Here is a 15,287-nt window from a genome sequence, read left to right as displayed (position 1 = left end):
AAAGTGAAAAAGAAATATTTATTAATGCCATTTACATGAATGAATATGTCAGTCTAGGAACACCCTTTTCTGGTGTTCGTATAACAAACTTGGCAACTGAGAGAGCAATAAACATCAAAATTAAAGAGAAAAATGATCCTCTAATACCTACAGTAGTACTTCAGTAACGCAGCACAGAACATGCAAGAGCAGGTCATACCACATAGCTACTGCTTTCTTCTTTCAAAGTTTGAAATAAAAATTCATAATTGAAAAACAAAGCAGGACCTTTTTGGATTATTTTCCCTTTTTCCTTCTAATATGACAAACCTCAAAGTAACATTACTCTAGACTTTGTAAGATTATATTACATGCATATGACCTTTTGGGGGCGGAGGGGCAGGTGGGAAGAAATTGAAAGAAAGAATAAACTAACATGAGGTGCCTCCCTCCTCCCAAAAATTAATGACACTTGGAAACTGCCCTTCGGTTTCCGCATCTCTTCATTGACCTGAGAGGTGTCTGGACACAGCTGTGGACATCCCAGTATTGACTCACTGAGCACTGGGACACCAGCCCACAAGAACTCCTTTGCCTGTTGCACAGTCGGTGGAGGCACACGTATTCCACTGAAACAACCGACAACTGGATTTCATAGTAATAAGGTAGTACCTCGATTTTTCATTGAACTTGAGGCTTCTTTTTTGTGCTTTGTCAAGAGCAAAGCAAACAGACAGCCTCTTACTCAGTGTAAGCTAGCAAAAAAGTATCATGAACCTCCCAAAATGCTACATGCACATTTTCTTTCTTGGCATTAGTTATTTTCCTTATGAGTAATACTGAAGCTTCTAGCATTTTAAAGATTTAAAGAGATGGTATTTCAAACTGTTTGGAAATAGGTATTACCAGAGAGGGAAGGGAAAATGGGCTTGCAAGCGTAAACCACAAGAAGGTAATGTCGCTGCTGAGAGATCCTTGCCTGACAACGGAAATAGGACTGGAGTTATTGCATGTAATCTCTGATCTTCCTTGTGTGTTGTGATGGCTACCACGTCACACAAATGAGCAGACTCCAGTGTAGGAGTAGTTGGCACTAGAGTGACTTTAATAACAGAAGCATTTCTAAACATACCAAACCTCATCATCAAATGCCATTTTCTCTCACCTGGCTTTCAGTACTATCCTGGTCAACACACCTTTTAATGCAGATTTTTGAAATTTTACTTGGGTAAATAGGACAACACAAATAGATTCCTAAAACATTAAATTCGACTCTACCAGCTTACTTATTTCAGCACAGCAAAGTATTTTTGGTCTGAGAGGCCGGAGGTTAGCAAAGACTTAAAATGATATCCTATTAGTTTATCTAGACAGACAATGAACTAGCTGTAGGCTGACAGCTTTACATTTGCATACTTCATTCCTCTGTTGAGATTACTTTGCAGTGCAAATTCACTTTGCAAGACAGTGGCTAATAAACAAACAAACATAAAAAACAATACATAAAAAACACCCTTTTATAATTTATTTCCAATAATTTTGGTAACTTGATTCAATATAAATAATTTTCCTGTGCTATTCTCTTGAAATCTGTTTATATGTATTTGGAAAATATTCTTAAAATGCAGTTAAGAAACGTGATTAGGCAAATTAATGAAAAAAAAAAGGTCTTAATTTATTTAGTTCAAAGAACAGCTTCTGAATTGGGAAATGCTAGTGAGACAGTAAAGTATACCAGGGAAACACCACTGTATGCTTGCACAGTTCTCATATCCCCCCCCAGACTTCTGCCATGACCTGCTTTAGAGACAGGACACTGCACCATACAGACCTTAAAAATAGCTGTAACAGATCAAACTTATGTTTGTAGTACATCTGGCTTGCTTACTAGAGAAGCTATTTTGTAATAACTGTCTTGGAAAACTTGTTAAAAAAAAAATCTGAAAATGTGAAAATTTCACAGAATAAAATATATTCTACTGGTAGACATAGACATTTCCTGTAACTCAGGTTCTGAGTACAATCTCAACATACACCTCTTCAGCAACTGAAAGGGAGCAAAGAATACCAAGTTAATTCCAATTTGCAGCAGACCTAAATGAAAATGAAGTACAATTGAATAATCGCTTTGATATTTTAAACACTTGGGAGTAAACACAATGTAAGTAATTTCTAACTTTAATAAAAACTAAATTTGAAAGAGCTTAGCATGCATGAGGAGGACTGAAACGTCCAAATTAGATGCAAAGAAAATATGTCTTGTGCAATGCAGTGATGGCTGCTGAACACAGCTTCTGGATTTTGCTACACCAACACTTCAAAAGGCGGGGGGGCAGGCAGGGGGCATAAAGAAAGTGTGCTCTCTGTGCCTCCTTCTGTTTGGGAAGAGGATTAAGGCATTCAAAAGCACCGTGGCTAAAACTGGATGACAGCTGCTGCTTTCTTTGATATATCAGCAGTGGGGCTTTTGCAGTTCAGTAATATGGTTTGTGCATTTTTACATAGTATGAACAGATTTCGTAATACATGCAAAGCTGACACAACACGAAAGCCTCCAACAGCACCAATTCAGACCTGTATTTCAGTCTCTCAGCTCCTTATTTAGGAGTTGTGATCAAAACCATATTTATTCAGTGTCTGTCAGTATCACAGATTCTTCTTGCTGAAAGACAAAGCAGCAAACATCTTAACTAAGAAATTTTGCTTTGACTTGCATTAAAACTGAGAACATTCAGTGCTTTCCATAATACTGGTTTACCGAGGATCTTGTAAAACCACACAAGTGCCATACGAGTATCAAACAGTCACAGAATCGTCAACACTTCTTCACATGGTCAAAACTACTAATGCAATTTCACACAAGTAAAACTTCTATGTCTACATAACTAGAAACCTAATATACAAGGTTAGACAGTCAGCTCGTTGCTGCTTAAATGCATGAGTGCCGTCACTTTGCCTGTAATACAAATCAAACAAAACAAAAAAGGAAAAGCTTTTCACAGTTGAATGGATGAATGGATAAATATGTGGGGTGTTGAGTTGGATAATCAGGGACTATCACTTTTTTCTTTTTTAAAGCATCAAATATTTACAAAAAAGTCACTGGTTCCAAACTGCACTGCTTGCTAATTTCACAGAAAATAAATAGTTCTGGCACCTAACAAGTGACAAGCACTGGCATAGTTTTCAATTATATCTGTGAAAACAGAGGTATAGTAGGAAAAAGAAGGCTAAGAAGGGACTTCACAAGGCTCTTTTAAACCACAGAATTGTACATTGACACACCGATACAACTGTATGATACTGAAATAAGTGCCAGCACTTAATGATAAATGATGCTGCTCGATTCAGATGGGGAAAAAAAAGAAATCAAATTCTGCACCTTGAATTTTAGAATTCATTTGTTCCCGACTGATTTAAATTTTGGCGAAGGACCTGATCTTTGCAAATCAATCAGCAGCTAAATAGCTTAAAAAAAATAAACAAGGATGTCTGCATTATTATGCTTTACACCTTCTCCCAAGTTCTTTTGAAAGTCATGGCTTCAGACCAAAAAAAAAGAAACATTTCCCACAGACTGAACTTGTACTCTGTTGTACTTAAATCATTAGTGAAAGGGGAATTTTGTCTCACCGTAAGTGAGTATTCTTTCAGTTCCTACACCAGTCTGGACTCGTATTATACTGTTCTTGTATAACAAGTTGCGATAAAGTTGCTGGAACACTTTGACTTCAAACACGATGTAAAAACAATATCCTCACACCCCTTTTACACACGCAGCAAAACCAAAACCCAAACCATTCAGTTTATTTTCATACACAAACACTGCACGGAACTTTCCATTCCGTATACCTTCCCCCAACACATTAAGGCATGCCTCTTAGAAAGGGGTTCATTAGGGTTTTAGGTCTTTTAGATGACACAAATTACGGTTTTCCGATGAACACTGCCAATTTAACATTCTCAAAAACTCTTCAAATATACAGCCTTTGTATAGGAACCAAACATGTTTGAGACTTACAAAAGTCTCGAGTGAGATAACTGTGAGTACTTATCCCTTTTTTTTTTTTTTTTTTAAATTTCAGAGAAGAATCCTTTTTTCCCCTCAACTCATATATGTCTCTGCCTCTTGCCGAAGCATGGATGAGAACTGGCAGAATCCGCATGCCATTCCCCCCGCTCACCGCACACACAATAGGGCACTGTCTGAGCTTTCTTCCCCTTCCTAGCCTTGCCTCAATTTCTAAACAAAGCAACAAAGCCTAAGGACAGGCTTGTACTTACAGCAGCAAAGGGCTTTTTTTCAGCTCAAATGCCCGTCCCTCCCTGAAGTTCTCCCTTTCTCCAAAAGCTGCTCAGGTTTTGTATCCCTAAATTGGGATTAAAGAAGCCATAAAGCTCCAGCTCCTAAGGTGAGTCAACTAACTTTGAACTTTCCCACAGGGGCCTCAGATATGGCAACCAGTCACAACAATATTTGCATTACTACTGCACCGTCTTTTATGAATTCTAATAATTTTTTTGTTAAAAACGTATACTACAACTATTATTTTTAAGCGCTCCCGTTTCTTACCAGCAGATCTCCAACACACTTTATGAAGGAGGATCGCTCTGCCTTACAGTAAGAGTGCGGCGAGCCCGGAGCTGGCGTTAGCCACGGCACTCCTTAGGGCAGAGCTCCTCTCTGCCACCACCCCTGGTACTGGGCAGCGCTTAGTCAATCTGCGAAGCCTAACCTGTCCTACTGCTGACTTTAAATTAACCTGCCAGGAGCTCCACGCTGTGCTTCTGGAATCGTAACACGCAGCACAAACACATCCATAGACACCACTGAAGTCAAGAGCTACGTCTCTTAAATTTTCTATGGCGCATTAGGAGAAGACACACAAACACACACAAGTTTTTCTGATAAAATTCGGTAATACAGTCCAAAGGACAGGCATGTTAAAATTTTGTGTAAACCCAACTGTTCCCATCCAGCTAGATGACAGAGGGAGCAAGCTATTGCTCTGGTTATCATTTCCATTTGTTACAAAGTAATTTGGGTTTCTTCAGTATCCGATTCTGGAACTGGAAAAGACCACACTTTTAGGAAGAGTGAACAAATAACGGGGTTAGGATAAACCAAAGTACACTTTTCGGTTATTTACTTCATCCTTAGATGCCCTACATAACTCTCAAGAGTACCTCATGGAAGAGTATTTTTAAATAGGTTGTTATAAGAGATGCATTGCTGTCACTGCATACCTCGGGTATACTAATGTAGTTTTCACCACAGCATTCCCCAGTGGAAACAGGCTAGCATTACCCAGGTTTTAATAGCTGGGGACATTGCTAAATTTAAATATGACCTAAATTAGAACAACTTGCAACAGACTGTCAAATCAGAATAGTGACAAAACTTCCAAGTGCTTCCAGGTAAGCAGCAAGGATTCAGAATACTTCCGATGAATCAGAGTAATCACTCATTTCCAAAGAATATAGACATAAGATACCGGATTATTTAACTTCTGGGTGATGCCGGTTTGCTACTGAAATAACGAGATACTGCTTTCTGCAATATAATGAGCCTTGCTATTAAAGACAAAGCAGTAATAAAAGCAAAGCAAAAAAAAAAAAATTCAGAGTGTGTTGGTTCTAAAAGAAAATAAATATGAAACAAAATTAAATACACCCTTTTAACAAGATTCAGTCTGTTTTAGATACATTCAGAGTTAGGCAAATTTCACTACCGTGTTCAGGGGAGATCTTTTTCAAAATGATTTTATATCCATGAGTCTTCGAATGCACTAAGTGGGTAGAGAGACCTACTTACTGAATTCTTTTTACTATTTGGGTATATATTAAAGAGATTCAGTGGAAGAACTCCTGATCAAAGACACAGAATAAGCCTAAAACATACAAAGGGGATGCTTGATTTTTTGGGTTTTGTTTTGTTCCCCCCAAAGTGAATATGTAAAAATTTAAGCAGTTAAATGTTGTTGGAATCAGTTGCTTCTAATAAAGCAGCAGTAATTTAACTGTAAGTTTATTAAGGCTCAAGTGTAATATAACTCTCCAACTTATTCAAAGGTTCTGATAATTATAAACATGTTTTTGGTTGTTCAAGTTTCACTGCAGATACTATCTAAGGAGAAACATCATTTATCAGCATAAATGAAAGCAGATTTTATTCCATTGTATCAGTCTCAATTTACATTTTACCTGCTGCGTTAGAACACTAAAACAAAAACCTCATTTTTCTTCTAGTTTTTGTTCATACATTATAATCCCCAAGATGAAGACAAATTGTTACTCTGTCATCAAGGAATTTATCCAACCTGAAGGAATTTCACCAAAGTGATGGTTCATCCCTAGCGAAACACAAAATCAAATTGCCTGATTTAACCATGGAGACTCCAGTAATAGCTGAAGCTCCAGTAAAAGAATTAGGTGAAATAATTAAGTAAAACAGATGGTGAAAGTCATTTGAAAGTTCTTAAATACACCTCTATTCATACTATGGTTTTAAATACAGGTCATGTTCTCCTGACCCCATTTAAGTAAATGGCAGAGATGGCGATGACATTAAGAATTCTGAGGTTGGAATATATTTGCTGAAACAAATAGGCAGAATGGGAATGTTGTTACATTTCCCTACTGTAGGCTTAAAACTATCTGAAAATTGTCTTAAAATATCCTACCTATTTAGGATTTTACACACAGTACCTTATCTTTTTTTTTTTTAAGAAAGATTTTATTATCACAGTCTAGAAAGACAATTTGCACAAAAACTTCATTCAAAATCTTAGCGCCCTTGAAGTTAAGTACATCAAAATTAAGTTCGTGAAAGCCCCAGTGACTACAGAAATGCTATTTTGAAATATAAGAATATATGGTTTTTATCTTAAGTTAAAGACACAAAATCAGACCATGTCACAAAATTATGTTCTAGTTCCCTTTTCATGTACACCAAAGCCATAAATCTGCTATTACTCTTCAGAGTAATGCTTCTTACACCAAAGAGATTTTTTTTAAGAAAAGTTTCAATGAAGTATTAATCTGATAAATCAACAGGTAGTATTATTACATCAGAATCATTTAATACTACACCTATCCAACCAAATCAATTATTATTCTTTTCAACGCACATAACCCTTCAGTATTGCTGACTTGACTAAATAAAGTCAGGTCCAAACAAAGTTCTTGTTGCCTTTTTTTTTTTTTTAATAATGAATGTAGTTAAACATCTATATATAGTTTTATACAGAAATAGAAAGCAATCAGGTGAACTTCCCAAGTAAGCCAACAGAAGGAGCAAAGACTTTAGCTGACTACCAAAACCAGGCCACAGAAACTCCACTGGGGTCAAATTTTGTAAAAGACAGAAATTGCTGGTTGCCATATCAGTTTTGAATAAAGCTTTATCTACATTACACAAAAGTATCAGATTAACTACAGCAAAAGATTCTGTAGTGAGAGAGAAGTGACTAGCTCAAGGAAAACCGGTATAAAGGAGAGTGAAACTAGTTCAGTAGCTCTGATCCTGAGAATTCATGTGCGACTGGTTTAAATTTGGCTGATACTGCATACCTGCCTATGGTCTGCCAGACAAGCTATAGAAGAAAGATAATAAAATGCTTACAGTAGCTTTGATTCAGTTCAATTTATGGTAGTTGTGAAGCAATGCAAAATCAATGCCACTTTTATTCAAAATATCTACACAGTTCAACTAATCTACTCAAAAAGTCAGTTTGCATTAACTTCTCAGCCTTCCCACATGGATTTCATTTAAACCACTACAGTTGCCTGCTACAGGCTTGGCCCCCATTTAATTAATCCAAAAATTAAAGTGAGTAAACACCTGCCGCAATATAAACCATTTCTTCTCCTGTGAGTCAAGAACTTTCTCACACCTATTTTCCCCCAAATTAACAACTATAAAAGCCAAGCAAACAAAATACCTGTAAAATGAAAGCTATTCTTTTAAATACAAATTCTTGATTAGTTAAAGTTTAACATTTGCATGTATGTCTCATAAGCTTTCCAGCAGCAGCTCTCAACAGACTTTACAAAAGTTAGGCTGGTTTCACCATATTTGTCAGAGGTATGTGTGCATTTCAAGCATTTCACAGATGATGAACTTCACAGAGACAGATGAAGCACCTGAACAAGTGAACATGACAACTCTTCTGGTTGAACTGTCGCTTTCCTAAAATCCATCTTCTTCCATTCCTGAAAAAATATGTCCTTCTGACTCCTACAGACTTCTCTTGTCAGTCAAATTGTCGCAATTCCAAGATTTCATACCTAAACTCAACGATGTCAAGAAACAAGCCCAAATGTAACCACACAACAGGTCCTTTTTAAAGTGATGTGCCACAAAAGAAGGCTGACATATGCTGCTGCTTTCTAGCAACTGCAGTATTCATTAACCACGCACAAAGCAATACAAATTTAATGCTGCTTGTCTTAAAGGTACTGCATATTGATGGGAAGTCAAATAACCACCAGTAAGAAGATCGTCTTTTTCATCCATACTGTAGAAGAAACTTCAAAGATGTCTATGGAATGTTGGCATTTATTGCATAGCCGCCCAAGATGAACCATGCACAGTTACGTCCACTATCTTGTGGAAGAGCACTCAGCCATACCTAGGCAGATATTCTATATGTGACTTCTTTCCTAAAGAAACTAATGGGAATTCACACATACGGCCTGTGAACAAAAAGCTAAAAAAATCTGGACTCATACTGAGAGGTTTGTTAGTCAGATGTGCAAGGAAACTTGAGCTTGACATCGAGGACATAACTTGATTATGAAATATGTGAATTTCCACATGGACTATCACGATAGTCCAAGGAGTTACTAATGTGCCAGACAGCTATTCATTTAGGTCACGTATGATCTCTATGTCATACAAACATAACACTGCAGGCTGACAAAGCCTCTGCAAAGCTCCTGATTTTACGAATATTATTCCACGTCCTCTTCCCCATAAGCAGCAACATTGGATACAGGCATTTGGATCACTGGCACTCAAACAAATACTCCTCCAGGACTGAATGCCTAAGTGAACATAAAATATTTTAGAAATGAGCAAAGGGAGTTACTGCACAACTACCTTTGAGCTCTCGCAATGGCCTCATTGGAAAGACTGGCATTTGCTAGAATAATTCAAGAAAGCACCAGTAGGCACTGTTGACGAGTTATCTACTCATAAGAAGATATAAGCTTGATGTTATTTTTTAGGTCTGAAATTCAGATGCAATCATAGCATGGAAGGCTGACTTACCCTAAACCAAAGAGCAACAGAACATGTGGCCAAGCCTCAACAGAAAGCTACCACCTGCTCTTTGGGCTGCAAAGCCCTAGAGAATCCATTTACAAAATGACACTCACTTTTCTATTTCCTTCACTGCTCCTTCTGAACGGTGACACCCCCCACCCCCGCCAAGGAAATCCATGTTAAAACATATCTCTATCACAGTTAAAGGTTATTGATATATAAAACATACAGTTTATAACCTCAGGCATGAAGTACCTTAGCACAAGATATTCTAGCACCTGCCATCTCCCAGTTGTCAAAGTGCTGAACTGTTGACAGTTTATTATCCCTAATGGGACAGCCGTATTCCTGGATTACCAATTGCTGAGCACTATTTTATTGCTCTTTGCCTATAATGATAATATCCGTGTATTCTAGTACAGCAATGATAACAAAGATTTGCTTACAGTCACAGTTCAGAAGTGTTACGCTATTTAAAAAAAAAAAATCATATGCATTTTATGCTTAGTTTAAAAAACCAAAAAAACCCCCAAAAACCCCAAAGCATTCCTAACTCTGGCTCTCTGCAGAAACCTTTATCACACAGCCAGATTTTCTACAATGCTCAGCACTTGGTCTTCTAATAGAGTAGAGATATTATCTAGATAATTCATTTAGCTGCTTAGATAGCAGCCAAGTTACTAAATAAAATATCCAACCATTGGTGAAGAGGGATTAATTCCAACACTTACATCTGTGTAAGCTGCACAGGTACTTGGGAACAAAAAAAAGGCTGAAGGTTTTTTTTAAGAAAAAGGTATATGCCTACCAATTAACTAGACTTATTGCCTCAAAATCTATAGTGAAATTCTCTGTCCTATTCAGTGCATTTTGCACTGCTTGGGAAACTTGAGAGTCTCATAAACTTAAGCCTGAAAGAGCCAATCTTGAGTTTCTTCTGCACTGAGACCTTGTTAATAGATGTGCTAAACTCCGTTCCTGTTACAAGCCACTCTCCCATCCTCAGCCCAAGGAAAAGCAAGGTATGTAAAGATGTGTATCGCAGGTAACATGGTAGCAAGGGGAAGGGGGAACACCAGGGCAGAGTGATCTGCCACATCCATAGGACCGCTGTAGGACGGCTCTAACACAGTCCTACACAATTCATCCCTGGATCAAGGATTCACAACAAACTCCTCAAAGCTTCCTCGCTGAGTTGCAAAGAACAGAGCTGAGCTCAGGCATACAGGGAGTGTAAACCCCCTTAGAGTTCTCATGCTTTGGAAATTAAAATGCTGCTGCAATACTCCCCTGTCTTCATAGCCACATTATCATCCTTTAAATGACAGAATTTTTCCTACCTGGAAAAAGAAAGTCAAGGCATTATGTTCGTACTGTGGCGAGTTTCCTGGTTTTGAAAACATCACACTTTTTTTGTAAAATATCAACTACAATTCAGAGTTTATAATTTCTACGTAAATGTTGTCACAGCATCTCTAAGGCAGCATCTAGTTGCCTCCACAATTTTCTTAACACAAAACAACCAAAGAATTCAAATCCTAAATTTAGTCTCATCTTTACGGCCCCAAACTCCCCAGCAAAATAAGCTGACCTGCCCTTCCTAACCACATTGTAAAACACAGGCATTACTTCTTCCATCCAGTACTTGAGCCAGTTTCAAATGTAGGAAGTGTATGGGGCTGAAGGTCCTGTGTGGTTTTCCTAATTGCTCATTTCTTGTGAGACCTCACACTGGGCATTTCCCCTCTCCTATAACAGTTTTAACCACCTGTAATACGAGGATATTGACCCATTTTCAAAGCTCTGGATGAGAAGTGCTGCGCCAGTCTAAATTATATTCTGCATGTCAGGCACACAGGCTTAAACTCAGCTGGAAGTGCCTCTAATCATCCAGTTTTCCCTATGACTTTTGTTCCCTATAAACTAGGGGAAGGAAAAAATGAAGAAAAGTACATGCCTGAGGCTAATGGTTAGGCTTATCAGCTGGGTGCAATGCAACACACAAAACTGCTTTTCTTTGAGAACATAAAGCAAGACATAAGAGTGATTTATTTAAAAGTAAGTAGCACAGGTAGCCAGAGAAAACAGCTAGTAAGATTAGACTATCAGATTATTCTAAACTTCACAGGAAATAAATTCTGACAGCATCATCCCTTTGTCTTGTTATACCAATGTAATTATACCTACCAGTCTACACTCTAGAGAATGAATGTCTTGAAGTTTAAGAAATAGGAAAAATGGCAAGGTTTTAATGATTTTGGACATTGTGGCTTTAAATTTTGATCCTTAATTTAATTAAGAATCCCTAATTATTTTTAATAGCCTTTAAGATTTTAACATTTTACAAACTCAGTCATATCCATACACCCTTTTGGGAATGCCTTTTGTAATACACACAGCATGACAGTTCGTATTATTATAGCTCAAAGAGAAATTGCCTGGCAATTTCTAGACCAAACAAAATGAAAAAAAGGTTGTTTCTTCAGATAGTTCTCTAACGAGTGAAATCATTTTCCTGGAGGGAATAAAAAAAAAAAACAATTAAAAAAAAAGGCAATGTAACAGTCAGAAGGTCCATTACAGAGGGAACACTAAATTCTGCTGGACTTCCATAGGAACCGCAGCTTTGGAATAGCAAAAACATGCCTGCCTAGCCAAGAAACAAGTTACTCAAAAGTAATCTCCTTAAATTGGAGAGACATCTATTTGATTTCATCAGAGAATCTTTTTTTCTTGTTCTTTTACTTTGTAGCACTCCAAAAGTTTAAGAAATATAAGAAGTAAAAGAAAAATATAATTGTATTACAAACATAACCCTGGATTTCTTTAACTAAATGAGCACAGTCATGGATACACTTGAAAGAGTTAAAGATCTTCAATCAAATCAGTTTGAAAGAGCATCTACACAACTACCTCCAGGGAATCAAATGTTCAGTATTTCAAAGCCAGTGAACAATTTATATCTGTGAATTCTAGAGCTCAGAGTGATGGCAGAATTTGGTTTTATTTTCTTCTCATGCACCCTTTTGCATGGATTATTTTTCTCCTTTGTCTAGTCACACTATACTTCATTAAGCTGCATATTCTCACGTAAAAAACAACACTGGCAGTGGCATGTAAATGTTAGCTTATAGAGAGTTGAAACCTCACAAAGGAGGGGTCTTTTGTAAGGATTGGGACCACGAGTGTCGGACAAACTGCAATGACACCATTTCAGAGAACACTGGTTTTAAGGAATAACTATTACTTGCCAAACCGCCCAGGGGTGGGTGGGTGTCATCCTCACCTCTCCACCTACCCTCTAACATCATAGTGCTTGTGTTGCAATGTGGTCTGCCAGATCAGAAAACTGACTTTGCTGAAGGAAGTCATGCTTTCCTGACCAGCTTAGGAAAAGAAAAGAAAAAAACCCCAACAAACCCAAACCCCAACTCTCTATGCTACCATATGCACTCTCTACGCATGTGCATATGCACTCTCTGTGCTACCATACATCAACTTCGGCTTTAGGCCAAAAGAAAGCATAGCACTGCAGAAACCTCAAAGCTATACTTACAGATAAAAGAAATGTCTGTTTTAACTGGAAGAGCTAAAATTAGCCTTAGCAAGGAGTGGCAGCGTGACTGTTTGCCATAACTATTTAACATTGTCCTGGTTTTGGCTGGGATAAAGTTAATTTTCTTCCTAGTAGCAGGCACAGTGCTGTGGTTTGGATTTAGTAGGAGAAGACTGTTGATAACACGCTGATGGTTTAGTTGTTGCTGAGTACTGCTTATGCTAGTCAAGGACTTTTCAGCTTCCCGTGCTCTGCCAGGTGCACAAGAAACTGGGAGGGGGCACATCCAGAATAGTTGATCCAAACTGCCCAAAGGGCTATTCCATACCATATGACGTCATGCTCTGTATAGAAACTGGGGGGGGGGGTTGGCCGGGAAGCAGCGATCGCTGCTCGGGGATGGGCTGGACATTGGTCAGCAGGTGGTGAGCAATTGCATTGTGCATCACTTGCTTTGTATATTCTTTTATCATTTTTTCTCTTCCTCTGCTGTCCTATTAAACTGCCTTTATCTCAACCCACGGGTTTTACCTGTTTTTTTCCGATTCTCTCTCCCATCCCACGGCAGGGGGAGGGTGAGTGAGCAACTGTGTGGTGCTTAGTTGTCGACTGGGGTTAAACCATGACAAATATTCTTAGATAAAATGCTCGGTGTAAACATAATCCTTTCTCTGACAATTTTTCTACATTTTTACAATACACTGTCTTTGCTAGTCTCCAGTTTTACCTATGAAAATTGCTTTTTACCAAATACTTATTATGACAGTTTGAGCTGGGAGGGTGAAATGTTAGGAGGTTTTGCTTTGTATAGTTAAGATTTAAAAAAAAAAAAAAAAAAAAAAAAAGTTTGGTTATTTTAAAATTATTCCAGAAAGATTAATCAAGTCAACCAAAAGCAAAACACAGTGAAATAGTCTAACTCAAATCATAACATTATTTTAAACTAACATTTATTAGTAAGAGAAATCTAATAATATTAAAGAGATTTCAAAGTGGAGCAAAATACTCCAAATACAGTCCTTTCTTTTAGATTTTTTGTTTTAAACCTAATTAAATAAAACCCCTCAAAATAAAATTTCTAAGGATTTTTCTATTACACTTAAAGGTTTTTTTATAATATGTGACATTCCAACAAAGCCAAGGTGCAAAGGAACAAGCAGACTGGAAAAGCAACCTTCCCTGCTCATTGCCCTTATCTAATTAAGCTAATAAAAAGTATTCTACCAGAAGAAATTCAGCTTTTCTCTGTCCCAGAAAACTCTCTATTTTTAGATGGTCAAACTGAGGTAATGAATAATGTTTATAAACATTTTAAACACATCTCCCAGCTAAAACATTTATTCCATGAATTGACCAACCAATGGGACCACATAAGTGTCTGACCTAGAAACTTGTAAAAAAAAAAAAATTCAAGAGAGAAAGAAGGTTGTTGTTTTTTTTTTTTCTTAGGCAGAAAGTACACCTCAAACTGTGGATTACTGCTCACTAGAAAGCATGGCCCGAGGGAGAAACTTCTTCCAGTGGGCAGACGCTTCCATAGTTGCTGCTCATATGGGAACACTCCATGAAATATGAAAAGTTTGGCAGGATGGCCAGCAGCCACCACAGATGCAGGCTGTAACAATTCCTGAAAAATTTTCAACTGAAGGCAAGACTTAATATCCTTAAGGGTATACATGATATTTGCCCAAATCTCTCTGGCCATTTGACCACAGCACATTTTTCTGGCCTGATTTACAGCTGCTTCCTCCAAACCTACCTCATCTTACTCTGAAACTTGCAGTTAATTCTCTATTGGAGTATTTTGCTCTTCTCCAAAGTTTAAAAAACTCTGGTCAAAAGGTAACATTAAGCTGTTTGCAACGGACCATTTGTCACTGTTTTCTAATGAACTGTAGCCATTAAAACCAGGAGAGGAATCTTGAGATGACTATCAGACCTAACATTTACCAATTTTGCAGCATTCATTACTGAGGGCCCACAGTTATGTCTCTTGTTCAGTCACATTTTTGGGCTACAGCATTAAAAAAAACAATGGACCTGTAAAAGACATTTCCTTTCTCTTCTGTAACTCGCTAATTAAGAAGTAACTGTTTATGAATTATAAACACATAGAAAATACATTCACAGTCCTGTTTCTGCATTACTACCCATCCTGTGATCAACGTGCAAGTGGAATGATGTTTCAGACTCAGTGTGGGTCGCTAAACTGAGGTAGCACATGCTTTGGATAAAGCACCTGCAGTCACTAAAGGGTACTACAGCACTTCAGTTTTCAAGCAAAATGGGGTTTTGTTAACCTTACTAGAACAGATTTTTGACCGACCACATTCCTCTTTGGGGAACTCACACTAGTATTTACGTTAACAGATCAGAACAGCACTTCTGAAATGAACCTCCACATCGTCCCTCTCTGAGCTTTTGGATTGCATCATGGAGTGCTGTGCAAAATGAGGCTCCTTTTGGATGAAGCTAAAATGGAAG

At 37.7% G+C, this 15,287-nt stretch overlaps 1 protein-coding gene across 1 annotated transcript in view; it reads right to left on the bottom strand.

Moving 5' to 3' along the window:
• The window catches only part of SPIRE1 (spire type actin nucleation factor 1), a 131,147-nt gene that overhangs the window by 70,974 nt on the left and 44,886 nt on the right, over positions 1-15,287 (bottom strand). The gene's annotated exons all lie outside the window — the stretch shown is intronic.

Source organism: Pelecanus crispus, chromosome 2 (assembly GCF_030463565.1).
Source record: "Pelecanus crispus isolate bPelCri1 chromosome 2, bPelCri1.pri, whole genome shotgun sequence".
NCBI classification, from domain to species: Eukaryota; Metazoa; Chordata; class Aves; order Pelecaniformes; family Pelecanidae; genus Pelecanus; species Pelecanus crispus.
Note: the sequence above shows the minus strand (reverse complement) of the source record. Positions and strands in the feature narration are given on the sequence as shown.